The following is a 15,518-nucleotide window of genomic DNA, read 5'->3' as shown; positions in this document are numbered from 1 at the left end:
GCAGCGTGTCCCAGCTGTAGACCAAGTGCCCAGCTCATGGAAGGAATAAGGGAAAGGAGGATAGGAGACATTTTTAATATTCGTTTTCTTTTTATAAAAGTTTTTTTTCTTACAACAAATATGCACTGTAGAAATGATAGAAAACAAGACAAGTGAAGAAAATTGTAGTCCCATAACACAATATTCATTTTCATCTTTCCTTCCAATCCTTTTGGTTCAAAAGCAGCCTTTTGAATGCTGGTTTGAAGTCCCAAACCTGTAGCTTGTCAGAAACCTCATGATTGGCAAGGAACCTTTGAGTGGCGTTTTCAGTGACACTCTTTAAGACAGACATTGAAAACAACTAGGTATGACTCTAAAGCGATGACTCTTTAAAATAAGTGGTTATTTTACTCCCACCATGAGCCAGTGCCCCAGCTACTGATGAAGCTTCTCAGGCTTCCAGGGAAGGATGGAGCCCTTTGATGCAGTTCACGCCATATCCAGTAGGGGGTACCATTGCTCAAAAACACTTTGGGAGGCCTGTTGAGCTGGTTCAGGATGGCTGTCACCTTTTAGGTGCCTTATGGGGACCCGAAACAGCTAGCTTCAAGAACAGAATTCTCCAAAGGGTTGTGAGAGCTGTCTGTGAATATACGAAAGACTGTCCTGTGGAGGGGGCAACAGATTCGTTCTGTGTATCTTAAGAGGCTGACAAACTCGATACACAGAAATTTAAAAAGAGGCCTGTTGACATGAGGGATGCAGAACGTTCTTTCTTTCTTTTTTTAAAAAATATTTATTTATTTTGAGATAGAGAGCGAGAGAGAGAAAGAAAGAGCACGAGCGGGGGCGGGGGGCAGACTCACCGCTGAGCAGAGAGCCTGACACGGGGCTCTATCCCAGGACCCCGGGATCGTGACCTGAGTTGAAGGCAGACGCTTAACTGACTGAGCCACCCAGGCGCCCCCAGAACTTTCTTTCTGAATCTGAAAGTGGTCCAGTCATAGAACTGGATAAATCAAAAGGAAGAAAATGAGTGTTCCATCACTGGAGGCATTCAAATATTATCTGGATAGACAATGGAGAGGAAATTTCCACAATGGGTGGGAGGTCGAGATGACATCAAAAGTCCCTTTCGACTATTAAACGTTCCGTGATTCAGATATGAGTCATAGAATTCAAAGATGATTCTACGACCGAAGATGGCCCAGCGGCTCGAAAACCCCCCGGGAAATAGGACATGATGTATAGGAGTCCAGAGAGTAGCATGGTGTGAAGGAAAGAGCACCGGCTTTGGCCTTTGAGTCTGGCGTACAGGCTCGGTGTTTATGACAGGTGACTTAGCCCTGCTGGGCCTCTCGTTCTCATCTGTAAATGGAAGCAGCAGCAGCAGGAGTATTCACCCTCACAGCGATATGAATATTTGCACAAGAATTAAATAAATATGATTACACAGGCATTCGTCCCACAAATACTTTTTGAACACCTACTATGTGTCAGGGATTATACTAGGTGCTAGGAATCTAGTAGTAAATAAAACAGACATAGTCCCTGCCCTGCTTTGAGCTGTTTCTGGAAAATGGGGTGGAACCACAGGAGGGAGACTACAGTAATAAGACTAATGTATGAAATTTCAACTCTCCCTGAAAGCCAGCAACCAACTTAGAATGGAAGAGGAGTATCGGTCATCTCCAATGGAGCTGGCACATTCCCTTCCTTGTGCCAGGCACTGTTCTAAATACTCTCACATGGACATCTCATGGAATCCTGCCCACTGCCCTAAGAAGTTGGTATCGTTTCCTGTCCCCATCTTCTAGATGAGAGGACCGAGGCCCAGGCCCAGTGAGGGAGTCCGTCCAAGGTCACTTCGCTAGTGTTTGGTAGAGTGAGGATTCAGTTCATGCCGTCTCTTTCCAGAGCCCGTGCTCCTGCTCACTTCCCCCATCTGCCTCCATTGTCACCATGGAGCCCCCATCAGTTTCTGGCACTGTGCGAACTGAGGCAAGAAGAGCTAAGGTGTGTCTGTCCCCGGGGAGGAGTCTGGAGGAATGGGCAATGTCACCATGCCTGTCCCCATCTGTGTCCTTCCTCCGGAAAGCCCTGCCTGCCAGGGGCTAGGCAAGTTCTATGCCCCTGTAGACTCCCACAATGCCATCGTGGTGTGATCTTGTAATCATGTTTTGTCTGATTCCTCCACGGAACTGTGAGTTCTTTGAAGGCAAGTGCTTATTTCGTCCTCCACGTCCAGTCTTCATGCACTCATTTCTTCATTCGCTGGATGACTGTTCATTGAGTGAATCCCTGTGCAGGGCACACTTGGAAGCACTGAAGAGTCAACAGTGAACCAAACAGAAAATGTCCAGCCTCACAGGGCCGTGCTATGAGCTGATAAAGAGCAGGGACTCTGGGGGCGCCTGGGTGGCACAGCAGTTAAGCGTCTGCCTTCGGCTCAGGGCGTGAACCCGGCATTATGGGATCGAGCCCCACATCAGGCTCCTCCGCTGGGAGCCTGCTTCTCCCTCTCCCATCCCCCTGCTTGTGTTCCCTCTCTCGCTGGCTGTTTCTATCTCTGTCGAAAAAATAAATAAAATCTTTATAAAAAAAAAAGAGCAGGGACTCTGGACCTGGGCTTGGTTCCACCATGTAGCCCAGACGTGACCATGGCAAGCGACTTAACCTTTCCGTGCCTCCCACTTACAAAAGAGAAGCACGAATACTACTTATGACCACGTAGGGTTGTTAGAGGAGCACGTGAATTAATGGGAAGCTCAGAACCGTACCTGGCACGTAGGTAGTTTGATCTATAGACATTTGCTATGTAGAGGAAGATAGACAAGGAATAAAATAAGAAAAATATTTAGGATGGTAGATGGTGGTACGTGCTGTGGAGGAAATTCAAGTCAAGAAGGAGGGATGAGAAAGGACTGGGGGCGGTGCGGCATTGTAGAGAGGGTGGTCCTGGAAGCTGGTAAGGAGGACACTTGCATAAACGGTCATCAGCCAGAACCACCGATCGGAGCAGCAGCTCGTACAGAAAAGGGAGTATAAAGGCGGAGAGAATCGGGGCTCGGGGCCTTTAGAATGAGCCCAAGGGCACTGCAGGCAATTGCACAAGGATGGTGTAAAAATACAGCCATCAAGGAATCTCTTCCCTTCCCAGCTGTCTTCCCGCAGGGCGAGCCGAGGTGGAGTGAGGGCTAGCCATGCCTGAGTGACTCATGCTTTCCCACACGCACCGCCAGCCGGGGCGGTGTGGCCAGCACGCCAGGCCATGGTCACCTGGACCCGAACCAGCACCAGGCAGGTCATGTAGACCTCCAGCTTGAGATTTCCGGGTGAAACCCTCCTCCGGCATTGCCAGCAGCCCCGGGAAGCCCCCAGCTGCCCGGGGACAGGCCCGCTCACTCACATCCCCGGGGTGCTGCCTGCACGCGCTGCTCACACGCTCGACTCCGTTCTCACTTGTCCCAGCCCCGTGCGCGCGTATGCACAGGCACAGACCCACACACAGCTACCCAGGCACACGCCCCGTCTCTCTCTGCCTCACGCGGCCCCACGGGTGCACACCCACTTGAAGCTAGTGCACCTGCGAGCCTCCTTCCCTTGCGCCCTCGGGATCTCTTTGCTCCACCGTACCATCACCGGGGCCCATCTGCCTGCTCTGTCATTCCTGCTTTCGGGCTCTTGCTCTTCCACGGCCAGGCCCCTTCTCGTGTACACGTACAGACCAGTGGGCACACTCCCGCCCTCCCGCTCTCTACCCTTTCCCCAGGCCCTCAACCGCACGCAGTCGCAGTGCAGCCCTCTGTGCACACGCACACATGCATCTTCCTTCTCCCTCGTGCACACGCTCTCTTACACAGGGTCACTCTCCTTTTCTTCTCTTTCGCTCCCCAGTGCTTGCTCATTTACTTGCTCACAGGCACCCAAACACATTTATACATTCAAACTCACACTCCCCCCGCCTCTGTGTGTAGGTGTTCATATTTGCAAGAAACCAGGCAACCCTGCTGATGCCGGGGCCTCCGCTCCTTCCCCAGCCAGCACCACGGCAGGCCCAGCCGGGAACCGGCAGCTTCCTTTGGGGTCTAGGTCAGAGAGAGGAGGTAGACGAGGCCAGAGGAGGTGCTAGTGATGGCACAACATCACCAAGTGTGGCTCACACTGTCTGCAGTGGGCAGGCAAGGGGGCCGGCCTGCTCCTAACATTTGCAGGGACCAAGGCCAGACTGCGAACGAGGCCCCCGCCAGCACGGCCCTCTGCTGAGTCCTGCACCGCGAGGACCCTTGTGTGCACCCTGTGGGCCCATCAGTCTGTGGGTCCAAATGTGCTCCACATCCCACCCCAATTGCTGCTCCTTGGCCACCCCTCAAAGCTAAAAGTACCCAAGCAGGAAGCCATGCCCACCCTCAGAAGGGTGCGGCTGCACCCCTGCAGGCTTCAGGACATTTGAGCAGGGAGCGCTGGAGTCCTAGCAGCCAGAGTGTGGCCTGGATAGGAGAGCGTGGGCACGCCACACCTCCTGGCCCTGTGGACTCCTTGCCCTAAGGGGCCAAGGGCTAGGACTCAGCATGAGGCCATTGACCATCCTGGGTGGCCTTTTATAAAGTATAGGGGATGCCATTTTTTTAAAGGTTTTATTTATTTATTTGTCAGAGAGAGAGAGCTTGCGTACAAGCAGGAGGGGTGGCAGGCAGAAGAGAAGCAGGCTCCCCACTGAGCAAGGAGCCCGATACAGGGCTTGATCCCAGGACCGTGGGATCATGACCTGAGCCGAAAGCAGATGCTTAGCTGACTGAGCCACCCAGGTGTCTCAACGGGATGCCATTATTGAGGAAATCTTTGTTTTCCTAATCCCACAGTGACCAACCCTGGCCATGACAGAGGGTCACATCACAGTTTTCCCAGCTGTCCCTTCATGACACAGACAAGGTCTTGGGCCAGAAGCCAGCAAAGGCCAACTCAAAAGCCCTTTTATCAACTTGACAAACTTTTTTTGAGCATCCACTCTGTGCCCACGGCTGCGCCAGGCTGTGGTGACACAGTGAAGAGCAGGACAGACCCTGGTTCCTGCTCTCAGGGAGGCCAGAGCACCACGGAAGGGTGCACCCGTAACGCAGCCTTATCTGGGGCATCAGGGAAGGCTTCCTGGAAGAAGTGGCCTTTCAACTGAAGGATGACCTGAAGGATGAGTTGTTCTGGTTCATGTCTGTGGGAACCAGCTATCCAAGCTTTGTAAGGAATAGGGTAACCTCTTAATGGGCTTTGTCCCCCATCTACTACCCCTTATTACTACAAAGACTCTGGTCTGGGGCTGGTACCCAGTACTGGTTCAGACTGGTCCAGGATCAAGTGCAGAGCCCAGAGAGACAAACATAGAGAAGACGGGCCTGGACATAGTTGTACTGCTGAGGGGTCCCTTGTGCCTGTCAACACGCAGCAGCTTAGGTTCTCTTGGCTTTTATTTCTTTGTATCATTGGGGGGGGGGGTACTGGTTTCATTCAAAACTTGTAATGCATTTAGAAAAGTTTCTTGTGGCGAGCGGTACTGTGAATTGTCTTTGTCTTGAGTCTTCAGAGTGGAAATTAAAGAAAACAAAATACCATTTGGATGTCCTAAGAGCCCTGATTGGAGAGCATTCTGTCATGATAGCATTGTCTTGAGAAGTGCCAACCCAGGTGCCCACTGATCAGTGATGGTAGAGGTTAACTCTTCTCAGATACGATGGCAGATATGGAGGGATGAACCCATCTAGCTGAGTCTTGGGATGCTGTGAGGAGGCAGACAGATGTGGGTTCAAATCCCAGCTCTGCCACTGATCAGCAGCATGACCCCGGGTAGGTTATCTGACTGCTTTGAGTTCACACTCTTCACTCTAGAATGAGATGACGCCATGATACAGAGGTTTTGTGAGGATTAAATGAGTTGATGCATGCTAAGTGCTTCTTGCACAGAGTTCCCTAAATGCTAGCTAGTGGTGTTGGTGAGGATTGTTCCAGGATATGGAGTGTGAACAGAAAACCCTTCAAGTCTTACCCAGGGCCCAGGCATCAAGTCGCAGGCCAGTCTTTCAGTAGCAGAGTGGAAGGTATTGCTTTGTGGGTCTTTGTTGACTCCCCGCCATAGGCCTGGTACCTCACAGAACCAGCGCAGACACAGGCCAGAGTGTTGTCTACGTGCTGAGTCAGGCAGGGGAAGGGGAAGACAGGCAGCCATTTTCCGTCACCAGTGTGGAAATGGTTCTGGTGTTCTAGGGAGTAATCTGGATGTGTGATGTGACCAGGGAGTCTTCACAATGGGAAGAAAGCCTATCTGTCTCCACACAGGTTGACACTAAAGGTCTGTCAGACAAATGGACATCCATGGTACCCTTAGATACACAATGACAGATGCTGTCCCCTTTCACCTTGCCTGGCCCAGGGACCCTCCAGAAAAATCTCATCGTGGGGCGCCTGCGTGGCCCAGTCGATTAAGTGTCCGATTCTTGATTTCGGCTCAGGTCATGGTCTCGGGATCATGGGATCGAGCCCCACAGTGAGCTCCCCACTCAGCGTGGCATCTGCCTGAGATTCTCTCTCCTTTGCCTCTGTCCCTATTCCCTCTCTCCTGCTCTTGCTCTGTCTCTCTCTCTCTCTCAAAATAAATAAATGAATAAATTTTTTTAAAAAATATTTCAGCCATTAAAAAAAAATCTCATCTTTCCATTTGAGCTCATTTCTTCTCTTTCAAGTCCCAACCTCCTCTTTTGTTAATCTACTTGCTACCTGACAAATGGTCTTAAAACTCAGGGAGTTAAAACAACAACCTCTTATTGGCTCTCGGTTCGGAGGGTCCTGCCGGTCTCAGCTGGGTGATTCTTCTGTTCATGTGTCTTCAGCTGAGGTCACTCCCTCAGCTGTATTCACCGGTGCTGGGCTGGGATAGAAGACCCGAGAAAGCTTTTCGTATATGTATGGCCCCTCAGTGTGGATACCAGGAAGGGGGGGATCATTAGGGCATAGGAGGCTGTCTGCCATGCTGCTGAAAAGTTGAACCCTTGAAATCCAAAGAGACATATTCTAAGGATACGTCTATATACAGAATGATTTATGAGGGAAAAAAATCCACCCACAAAGAAAGAAAAAATACCAGAAAATATGTCAAAAGGAAACCAGTGTCTTTCTCAGCGTGGTAGGATTATGGATGACTTGAGTTTCCTTTATGCATTTATGAGGGTTTTTTCCCTCATGTTTTCCAAAATCATTTAAAAAACGACTAGCCACCCCAAAATATTAATCCTTGCCAGGCAAGAGTGGTAGTTGAGGGTATTGGGGCCCTCTGGGGTGAGTCACGTTCCTCCAGGTTGAGTGGCTCAGCCTGGCAGGCCCAGAATCTCAGGCTGACCCAACCCCCGGGATCGTAATGGGGGTGAGTTAATCCTGTGGGGGCATCTGTGGAGACAGTCACCAAGCCCTGGAATCCCACCCCCTCCCTGGAGAAAGCCAACACGATGACTCAGATGTCATGTTGGTGAAGTTGCTCAGAAAAGAGGAGACTCGGGGGTCTCCTTGGCAGTTGGCTTCGCTTCAGCCAAGTCTATGAACCTTTCCCCCTAAAGGGGGCGCCGATTCCCAGGCAGCCAGAGCCTGCCCTAGGGCCAGAAAAGCCATTTCCCTCTCTCCAGCTCTCCCAGGTCTGGGACCCAGACAAGATAACAGGCCTTCCCTTGGCCGTTGTTCTTCCGCCGGCCATCAGGACTTGACCCAGCTTACAACTTGGTGGTTTTGTTTCCTGTTTCCTTGGGGGAGGCAGAGTAATGATCGTTTTAGGTATCCGCGTGCATGGCCCCATTATCCTCCGTGGTCTACAAGAGGCCCCTCTCTGTTCTATTCACTTACTCCTTCTCTTTCCTCTCCCACTGCCACACTGCCCCTCCCCGTAGTTAACGTGTTCTAAGGTATTTCGTGTATGTTTTTTGTTTGTCTCTGTGTGCTCTTGCAGAAGGGGTGGTGAGATTTTGTGTGCATGGACTGCTAATTTGTGTAGATCCCCCCACTTCTCCCAGCCCCACCACAGAGAGCCATAGGCTTCCATGCCCCCTTAGGGACTGTGTGAGAATTTCTTGGAGGAGAACCACTGGTTTCCAGACTTCTGCTTCCCAGGCCAGTTCCACAGAGGATCTGGAAGAAACTGGAAGAGAGAGAAGTAGGAGTAAGGTGGGGTGTGTGGAGGCTGGGGAGATAAGCAGGGGCCAACATACCCTTCGCCTTTATTCTTGGCCATGACAAGGAGTTTGGCGTTTATCCTAAGAACAAAGGGAGACCATTGAATTAAAGCAGGGGCTCAGGCTTGGTTTTTTATTTTATTTTATTTTTTTTTTTTTTAAGATTTTATTTATTTATGTGACAGAGAGACAGCCAGAGAGAGAGGGAACACAGCAGGGGGAGTGGGAGAGGAAGAAGCAGGCTCACAGCGGAGGAGCCCGATGTGGGACTCGATCCTGGTACGCCAGGATCACGCCCTGAGCCGAAGGCAGACGCTTTAACGACTGCGCTACCCAGGCGCCCCAGGCTTGGTTTTTTAAAGATAGGTGCGTTGTTAGCACTGAAAGGGCCCTTAGAGACCCCTGGTCACACTGTGAATTTACAGAAGGCCCCCAAGGCCCCCGGAGGCAGTGAGAGGCCCAGGGCCCCACAGCTTGCTAGAGGCAGAGCTAGGACTGCCATTGTGAGCCTCCCCAGTTGCAGAGGCCGGCCCAGGATGGCGGCCTCTGGAGGTGTGGGACCTGTGGGCCCTGCTGTCCTGGCAAGTCTTGGGTCGCTCCTGCTCCCTTCCTACCACCTGGCCTTGCCTATACTTCTGAGGGCACTGACCAAGCCCACCAAAGAACCCCAAGCCAGGACTCAGGCTTCTGCTGCCCGGGGGCCTTTGGCCTCAGCCCTTCAGATACCCACTAGCAGCCCCTCTGAAGCTTCCATGCTGGTGTAATGAGCGAGAACTGAATGAGAGGGTTAAAGACACACATGCCAATCCCAGTTCTGCCTCTTACCCTCTGAACCTCAGTTTCCTCATCTGTGAAATGGGTGGGTGGACCAAACGCTCTCTCAAGTCTGTCCCTTCCTCCCCATGTATTTGTTTTGAAGTCTCAGGCTCTTAGGACTCTCGTATCCCCTCGCCGCAGGGCCTCTCTGTCAGTTCTTTCAGTTCTCAGCGTGGGCAGCTGGGAGAGAGGGGGCCGCACCCTCAGAGTTTCATTGACCCTTTTTACCCTTGTACTTCTGGGCCTCCGCTCCGGAAAGGCACAAAGAACTAAGTCATTGTTTGCAGCGACAAAGCTGTTTGCAATTTCAGATAGAACCATTTTATTATAGCCCATCCAAAGATTACTTGAGTTGTGTTTTGTTTTGAACACTTGTTAGCATTCTGGATTTAATTAACTGGCAGAGACAACGCTGCCCCCCCTTTCCGCCACCCTCAACTCATGCCCACTCTATCCACTGACCCTGGTTGCCAGCCTACGGCCTCTGTGCCCATGGGGTCAGCGCGTCCGTTGTCCTCCTGGGGGGCTCACCTGGCAGATGAGAGGGGAGTCCTGACTGCCTCCTCGCCCTCACTTTCCCCTCCCTTCTCCTCTTCCTCCTCCTCTCTCAGGTGTGCTGTTTATCGAGCGTTCACCATGTGTCGGGCACCAGACTAAGCACCTTACATGTCTTACCCTATGGTAGCCTCAAAATCCAACAAACAAGTCCTACTCTCTGTTGTCCAGAGGAGAGAGTAAGTCACTTACCCAAGGTCCCGCTAGTAAATGGCAAAGTCAGGCCTCAGACCTAAGTTTGTGTGACTCTTATTAAACTTTTGCCACGAGCCGCTACAAAAAGCTACGTCCTTGGAAACAAAACCGCTTTGGGGGGATAGGAAGAGCTGCAGGATGGCACACCGGAGTCAGGTCCTGGAGATACTTCTTGTTACGTAAATCGGCCTCCTGACAGCGTTCACCCGTGGGTCCCATTCTTGCCTCTTGTCATGCCCCCTTCCCTAGCACAGCCTCTCAGCTGTCTGACAGCCTCCAGCACCCCCTGCCCGCCCCACCCCCACCTCGCCGTCTCCAGACTCAGCATCGGACACCTGAGTTCCCAGACTTCTCCTCATTATCATGCCAAGCCTGCTTTTCTTTGTCCGCCCTGCCCTTAGCAGAGCCTCCCCACCCCCACTCTGCCCGCATGCTGGGGTGTGATAGTGCTGTGGGAGAAGGCCTGTCCCCTCCATTCTGGGGTGGTCCCTGTCCCCTCTGTTCTAGAATGGGCTGAAGCTCTCTCCCAAGCTGACTCCCCCTGATAGGCAGGAGGAAGAGGCAATGGAGACCCCGCCAGGAGTGGGCAACACAGGGCCTGGTTAGGAAGATAGATGCTGGAGCCCAGCTGCCTGGATCTGAGGCCTGGCTCTGCCTTCCACAAGCCATGATGGCCTTGGGCAAGTCACTTAACTCCCTCATTTCCTGCTTTCCTATCTGTGAAAGAGGACAGTGCCCTTACCTCCCTCCTGTGATGGTGATGAGGCCTGAATGAGTCGGTGTGGGTAAAGCAGTCACAGGGTGTTTGGCACTGTGTCTTGTAGGCTGGTTAAAGGAAAGGATAAAAGCAAATTCTGTGGCTTGGAGGAAGGAGAGCTTGCGTAGTCCAAACCTCCCACCCACATCCTTGCACTCTGCTGTGAGAGAACCAGGGTCCCTAGCTTGAAGCAAGTCATCGGGGAAAGTTCTAGAGAATTCTGCATCAGACAGAAGGGAGCATAGTAGAGCTGCCCCCCCCCCACACACACACACCTCTTTTGTGGTACAGATTTCTCACCTTGCTTGAGGGGAGCTCCCAGAACATCAACTTTAAACACAAAAGTCCCATACATGTGATAGATCCCCTCCTGCTGCATTGGCCTGTGTGCTGAATGTCAGGGTTGATGGCTTTTTTTCAATATTCACATTTTTGTGAGCACCTATGTCTGACGCATTTACTCTCTCTCATTCTTATGCTCTCTCCGCTCTCCTCTCTCTTGCTCTCTCTCTCCACAAGGCAGCCTCAGGGCAGCTAGATGTTTTTACGTGACTGCTGAAGGTTTCCAGAGCAAGCATCCAGAGAGAAGCAGCAGAAGCTACATGGACTTTTCTAACCTAGTCTTAAGGGTCAAGCATCATGATCTGCCACGTTCCCATCTTTAAGGCAATCATCCAGTCCAAAGGGATGGGACATTCACTCTACATGGGAGGAATGTGGAGGATTTCGCAGACACATTTGAAACCCACCATTGGAATCAAGTTACACAGAGGTTAAGCAGCTTTACCTATGACATATAGCTCATAAATGGTGAGCACCCATGTCCTAGTCCAGAATCTTCTTATGCCAAAGTCAGCTTCCTGTTCCCAAGCCGTCCTGCCTGGGGAGTGCAGCAGTAAGCAGGACTCAGGCCTTACGCTCAGCCAGCTTAGCATCTGAGAGCCGCACTTGCTGCTAGCCGGGTTCTTGCCATCTCACTGCCTCTTTCTGGGGGTGTGTCAGCCTTCTCGCTTGCTGATCACCAGGACTGATGAGGTGGAGGCCTCGTAGGGAGCCGGTGCCCACTTCCAGAACCCCGCACCCACCATCAGTTTGCCTTTGCCCAGGTGGGCTAGATGTGTGTGTGTGCGTGTGTGTGCATGCACGTGCGTGCCAGGGCTGTTCTCACGCCTAGAAGTCCTGCTGGTCGGCCTTTGGATCGAGACACAAAACATCCAAGAGCACAGAACAGGTGTTTAGTGAATGTTTGTCAAATGAAAACATTATTTTGGGGAATCTTCTCACCCCCACCACATCCCCTCTGACTCCTAGTTTGCCTGCTACACACATCCCAAAAGGTAGCAGAAAATGGAGGCCACCACTCTAGCCTCTCCCAGAGAGGACAGAGTCCATGGCAGTGCCTGTGCCCATGGAGACCAGGCCGTCCCTTTCCCTACGTATGGCTGAGGAGTGTGATAATTATGGTGCCAGAAACGGCTGATTGGGCCTCTTCCTTCTAGATTCTTCCACTCCTTCTCAGTTCCCCTGGGGGCACCTACTTTCCTTGGTTCTACTTTCAGGGCTTACCCAAGCAAAACCTCAGAATAGGCTTGATTGGCCTGCCCTGCCTTATACCCTCGCGGGTTTCCAGAACTTTCTGTAGAATAGAAGAAAGATCATGGACAGTGGAGGCCCACAGACCTGGGTTCAAATCCCAGTTCTACTACTTCCTGGCTCTGTGACCCTGAGTAAGCCACTTCCCCTCTCTGGTCCTGAGTTTCCCCCTCTAAAATTAGCAGACTAGACCAGATGCCCCTCGGGGCCTGTCAGGCTCTGACTGTCACTGATTCTAAAAGGCTGGTCGGGACTGAGCTTGATGTTCTGTGGGTCAGGGCCCCCGTGAGTATGTGGGCATGGCTGGGAGGTCCCTGCTGGTCATGTTTGGGAAAGGAAGAAAAGCTGAATGGGACAGAAGCTCCTTGGTCATGTCGACAGGAACAGGCTGAGCCAGCCTTCTGCCCCAGTTCCGGTGGGTTGGCAGCCCGGGAGCTTGAAGGATGAGTCACTGACAGGAGCAGCCAGGCGGTACCCGCCCCAGGGCACACAGTAGCTGCGGCGGTGGGATTCGGGTGCTAGGTGACAGAGGGATCACAGTGCTTCCACATGCCCCGGGTAAAATCCGAAGGCTGTTGCTTGCAGGCCTTACCCAGGGTCCTAGAGCTTTGTCCTGGGATACTGAGCGCCGCTTTGCAGGGCTTCTTCCCTCCACACCGTGTAGCCTATGAGGAGCCAGCAGCCGGGGTGGGGGGTCAGGCACAAATGCCGCACCACCCACCCCTGCAGCTGGTTAGGGTTCCGGATTCCCCCAGATGCAGGGACTTCCTCCCTCCCTCCCAGGCTCTCACCACTTCCCTCCTTTGCTGCAGGGACCCCTCCTGATAAGCAGTGTGGCAAAACGGAAAGATCCCTCTGTGTCCGGAAGCCTTGGGTTTGAATCTCAGGGCTTCACTTAACTCGGGCAAGCCCTTTGACCTCTCTAAGCCTCCATTTCTGCGCCTGGAAAATCCCCTTCCCTCGGCGCAAGCGGCAAGCCCAGGAGGAGCCCCGCGCTCCGTCGTTGTCAGCAAGCGGCCTCTGAGTCAGGGCTCCATGCGTGGCAGAGCAGCGACCTCGCTGTGAACTGTTGAAAAGCCAGCCTTTGACACAAGCAGCCGCCTCTCACTGACAAAACGGGGCTGATGATGCTCTCGTCTACCTCACGGGGCTGCCGGGGGAAGCGAAGGCAGCTGTGTGCGCCACAGCGCTCGGGGAACCGCGCGGAGCCTGCCCAGGGAGGTGGCCGTGCCGCTCCCACAAGATAGCGAGTGGCAGGGCGGGCAGGGCAAGGACGAGAGCTGACATAATCTCTAGGAGTGGGACTGGAAGCCGGGAGGACACAGGGGGCCAGGACCACGGTGGTGCCTGCAGGCGGGGACTGTTGTGTCCCCGGAGCCTGGCCCAGGGCTCAGCAAAGTATACAGGTGGTGCTCAATCAGTGTGTGTTGGACTCATGCCTGAATGAACAGAGACTAAAAGAGAGACAGTTCCCAAGCGTGTTCTCCACCTCCCGTGCTTCCACTGCTTTCTATCACAGACCTCTGCTCCCCACCCCTGAGATCAGAGGTGCTTAACTTGAAGTCTGTGGATCCCCTCAAAATGTCTTACAGAATATACTGTGTTTTTGAAAACATATCTTCCTGAATTAAACGTCCGCTTTCTGCCCAGAGCAATTTCTCAGTAACACCCATCTCCCAGGTGCTCAGTGAATACCCATCAGTTGGGTTCATCTGCCCCCCACGACTGCCAGGTGCCCTGTGGATTTAAAAACAAAGCAAAACGAAAAAGCAGCCTTCACTTTTTCTCTTTGAGATGGGCATACGGGGCCCTACCAGCCTGCAGTTTTTCTTCAGCCCCCATAAGGTGCCAGGCAGTTGACCTGCCATCCTTCATACAGAAAAGTGATGATCCCGCATCATCAGGGGGCCTGTCTTCCGAGTGGCTGTTATGCTGCTGGACGGGTCGCAGAGCTGCCTACACTATCACTCTCTCCTGTCCCACCTTGTGCATTTAGGTGGGGCAGGCGGGACAGTCAGGGCCCAGAATCTAGGCCTCGTGGTATCTGAACTCAGAGCAGTGACCCCTTTTTTTAAAATATTTCTTTCACTATAAAGAAATACATGTATGTGCATATGCTTGTATGTGTACGGATACACGTGTGTTTATGTGTCTACATATCACTGTAAGTACGTATGTATTGGAGGAAATTGATAATATACAAACAATGAAAAAAAATCACCTCTCATCTCCCCCTTCTCCAAAGAACTGTTAACAGTTCTGGTTTCTGTTCTTCCCATTCACCGTGTCCAACATTTATTGAGCACTTACTGTGTGCTGGGAGTTTGCCGTGCCGCGTGCTTCCCAAGCAGTATCGCACGTTAACTTCTCATCTTACGATGGGTATTTACCACCTTTTTATAGGCACGTCTGTAAATGTTTAAGGCCAAGGAGGTTATACTGTTTAAGGCCAAGGAGGTTATACTGTTTAAGGCCAAGGAGGTTATACTGTTTCGTCACCTTGCCTGTCTCCATACCATCGAAATTTCTTTCCATGATATTAAATATTCATTTACAGAGTGTTTTATAACAGCAGTGCGCTGTTTCATTCAGGCAGGTTCCACTGGGGTGCGTGTACCCCTGAGGGCAAAGCCACAGGATAAATTGTAGCACATTTTCCTGAAGGAGAAATTTGACTCCAAGCTTTGGGAGGGGAAAAAGCCCATTATGTTAATATCAAAACAAGTACCAATACACCATAACATAGAACCCAGAGCACTGGGAATTTTAAAATAAAGCAGCAAGGGCCAAAATCGTGTGAGCTCGCCGTTATTTCGCCTACAGACCCATGTCCCTTCTCCTCTGAGGATGGCAGAAACATCTGAGAGGCACCAAGTTCCAGTCCAAGGAAGGACACTGAGACCCAGGGAGAAGGAGGGATTGCCCAAGGTCCACAGTGTGTGCGTTGCAGAGCCAAGCCAGGTGACCCCTGGGCCCTGGACCCTTCCCACCCTTCCGAATTTGGCATCACCCATTGACTGCTTTTTCTGAGGGCGTGGGTGGAGACCTTGCTGCTTGAGTAATCAAGCCTCTGCGTCTCAATCGTAGAAACTTCTGGCTTCCTGCAGCATCCATCCTTAGCAACAGCTTTCCCTTTTTCACCTTGCTGGCCAGGATCTGAGCTGTGTGCTCATGTCGGTAACGGGGCCCTCCAGGGGCAAAAGTGAGTAAACCTTAAAAAGTGATTCCCCCCAGCACTTGGGTTTTCCACTGAATGCAGTGGATTATGGGCCTGTATCCACCGGTCTGTCTTCCCCATGAGACAGGGAGCCTTTTGAAAGCAGGAATTATGTGCTAACATTATTATTATAATCTGACATTTATTGAGCACCCAATAGATGCCAGGTGTCCTGCTGAGTGTTTCCTTTACAGTATTT

General features: G+C 52.0%; 1 protein-coding gene across 1 annotated transcript in view; it reads left to right on the top strand.

Moving 5' to 3' along the window:
- Positions 1-15,518, top strand: part of PTPN5 (protein tyrosine phosphatase non-receptor type 5) — a 52,947-nt gene that overhangs the window by 21,280 nt on the left and 16,149 nt on the right. The gene's annotated exons all lie outside the window — the stretch shown is intronic.

This window comes from Ursus americanus, chromosome 24 (genome assembly GCF_024610735.1).
Source record: "Ursus americanus isolate L20-20 chromosome 24, mUrsAme1.1.p, whole genome shotgun sequence".
In the NCBI taxonomy this organism is placed as follows: Eukaryota; Metazoa; Chordata; class Mammalia; order Carnivora; family Ursidae; genus Ursus; species Ursus americanus.
Note: the sequence above shows the minus strand (reverse complement) of the source record. Positions and strands in the feature narration are given on the sequence as shown.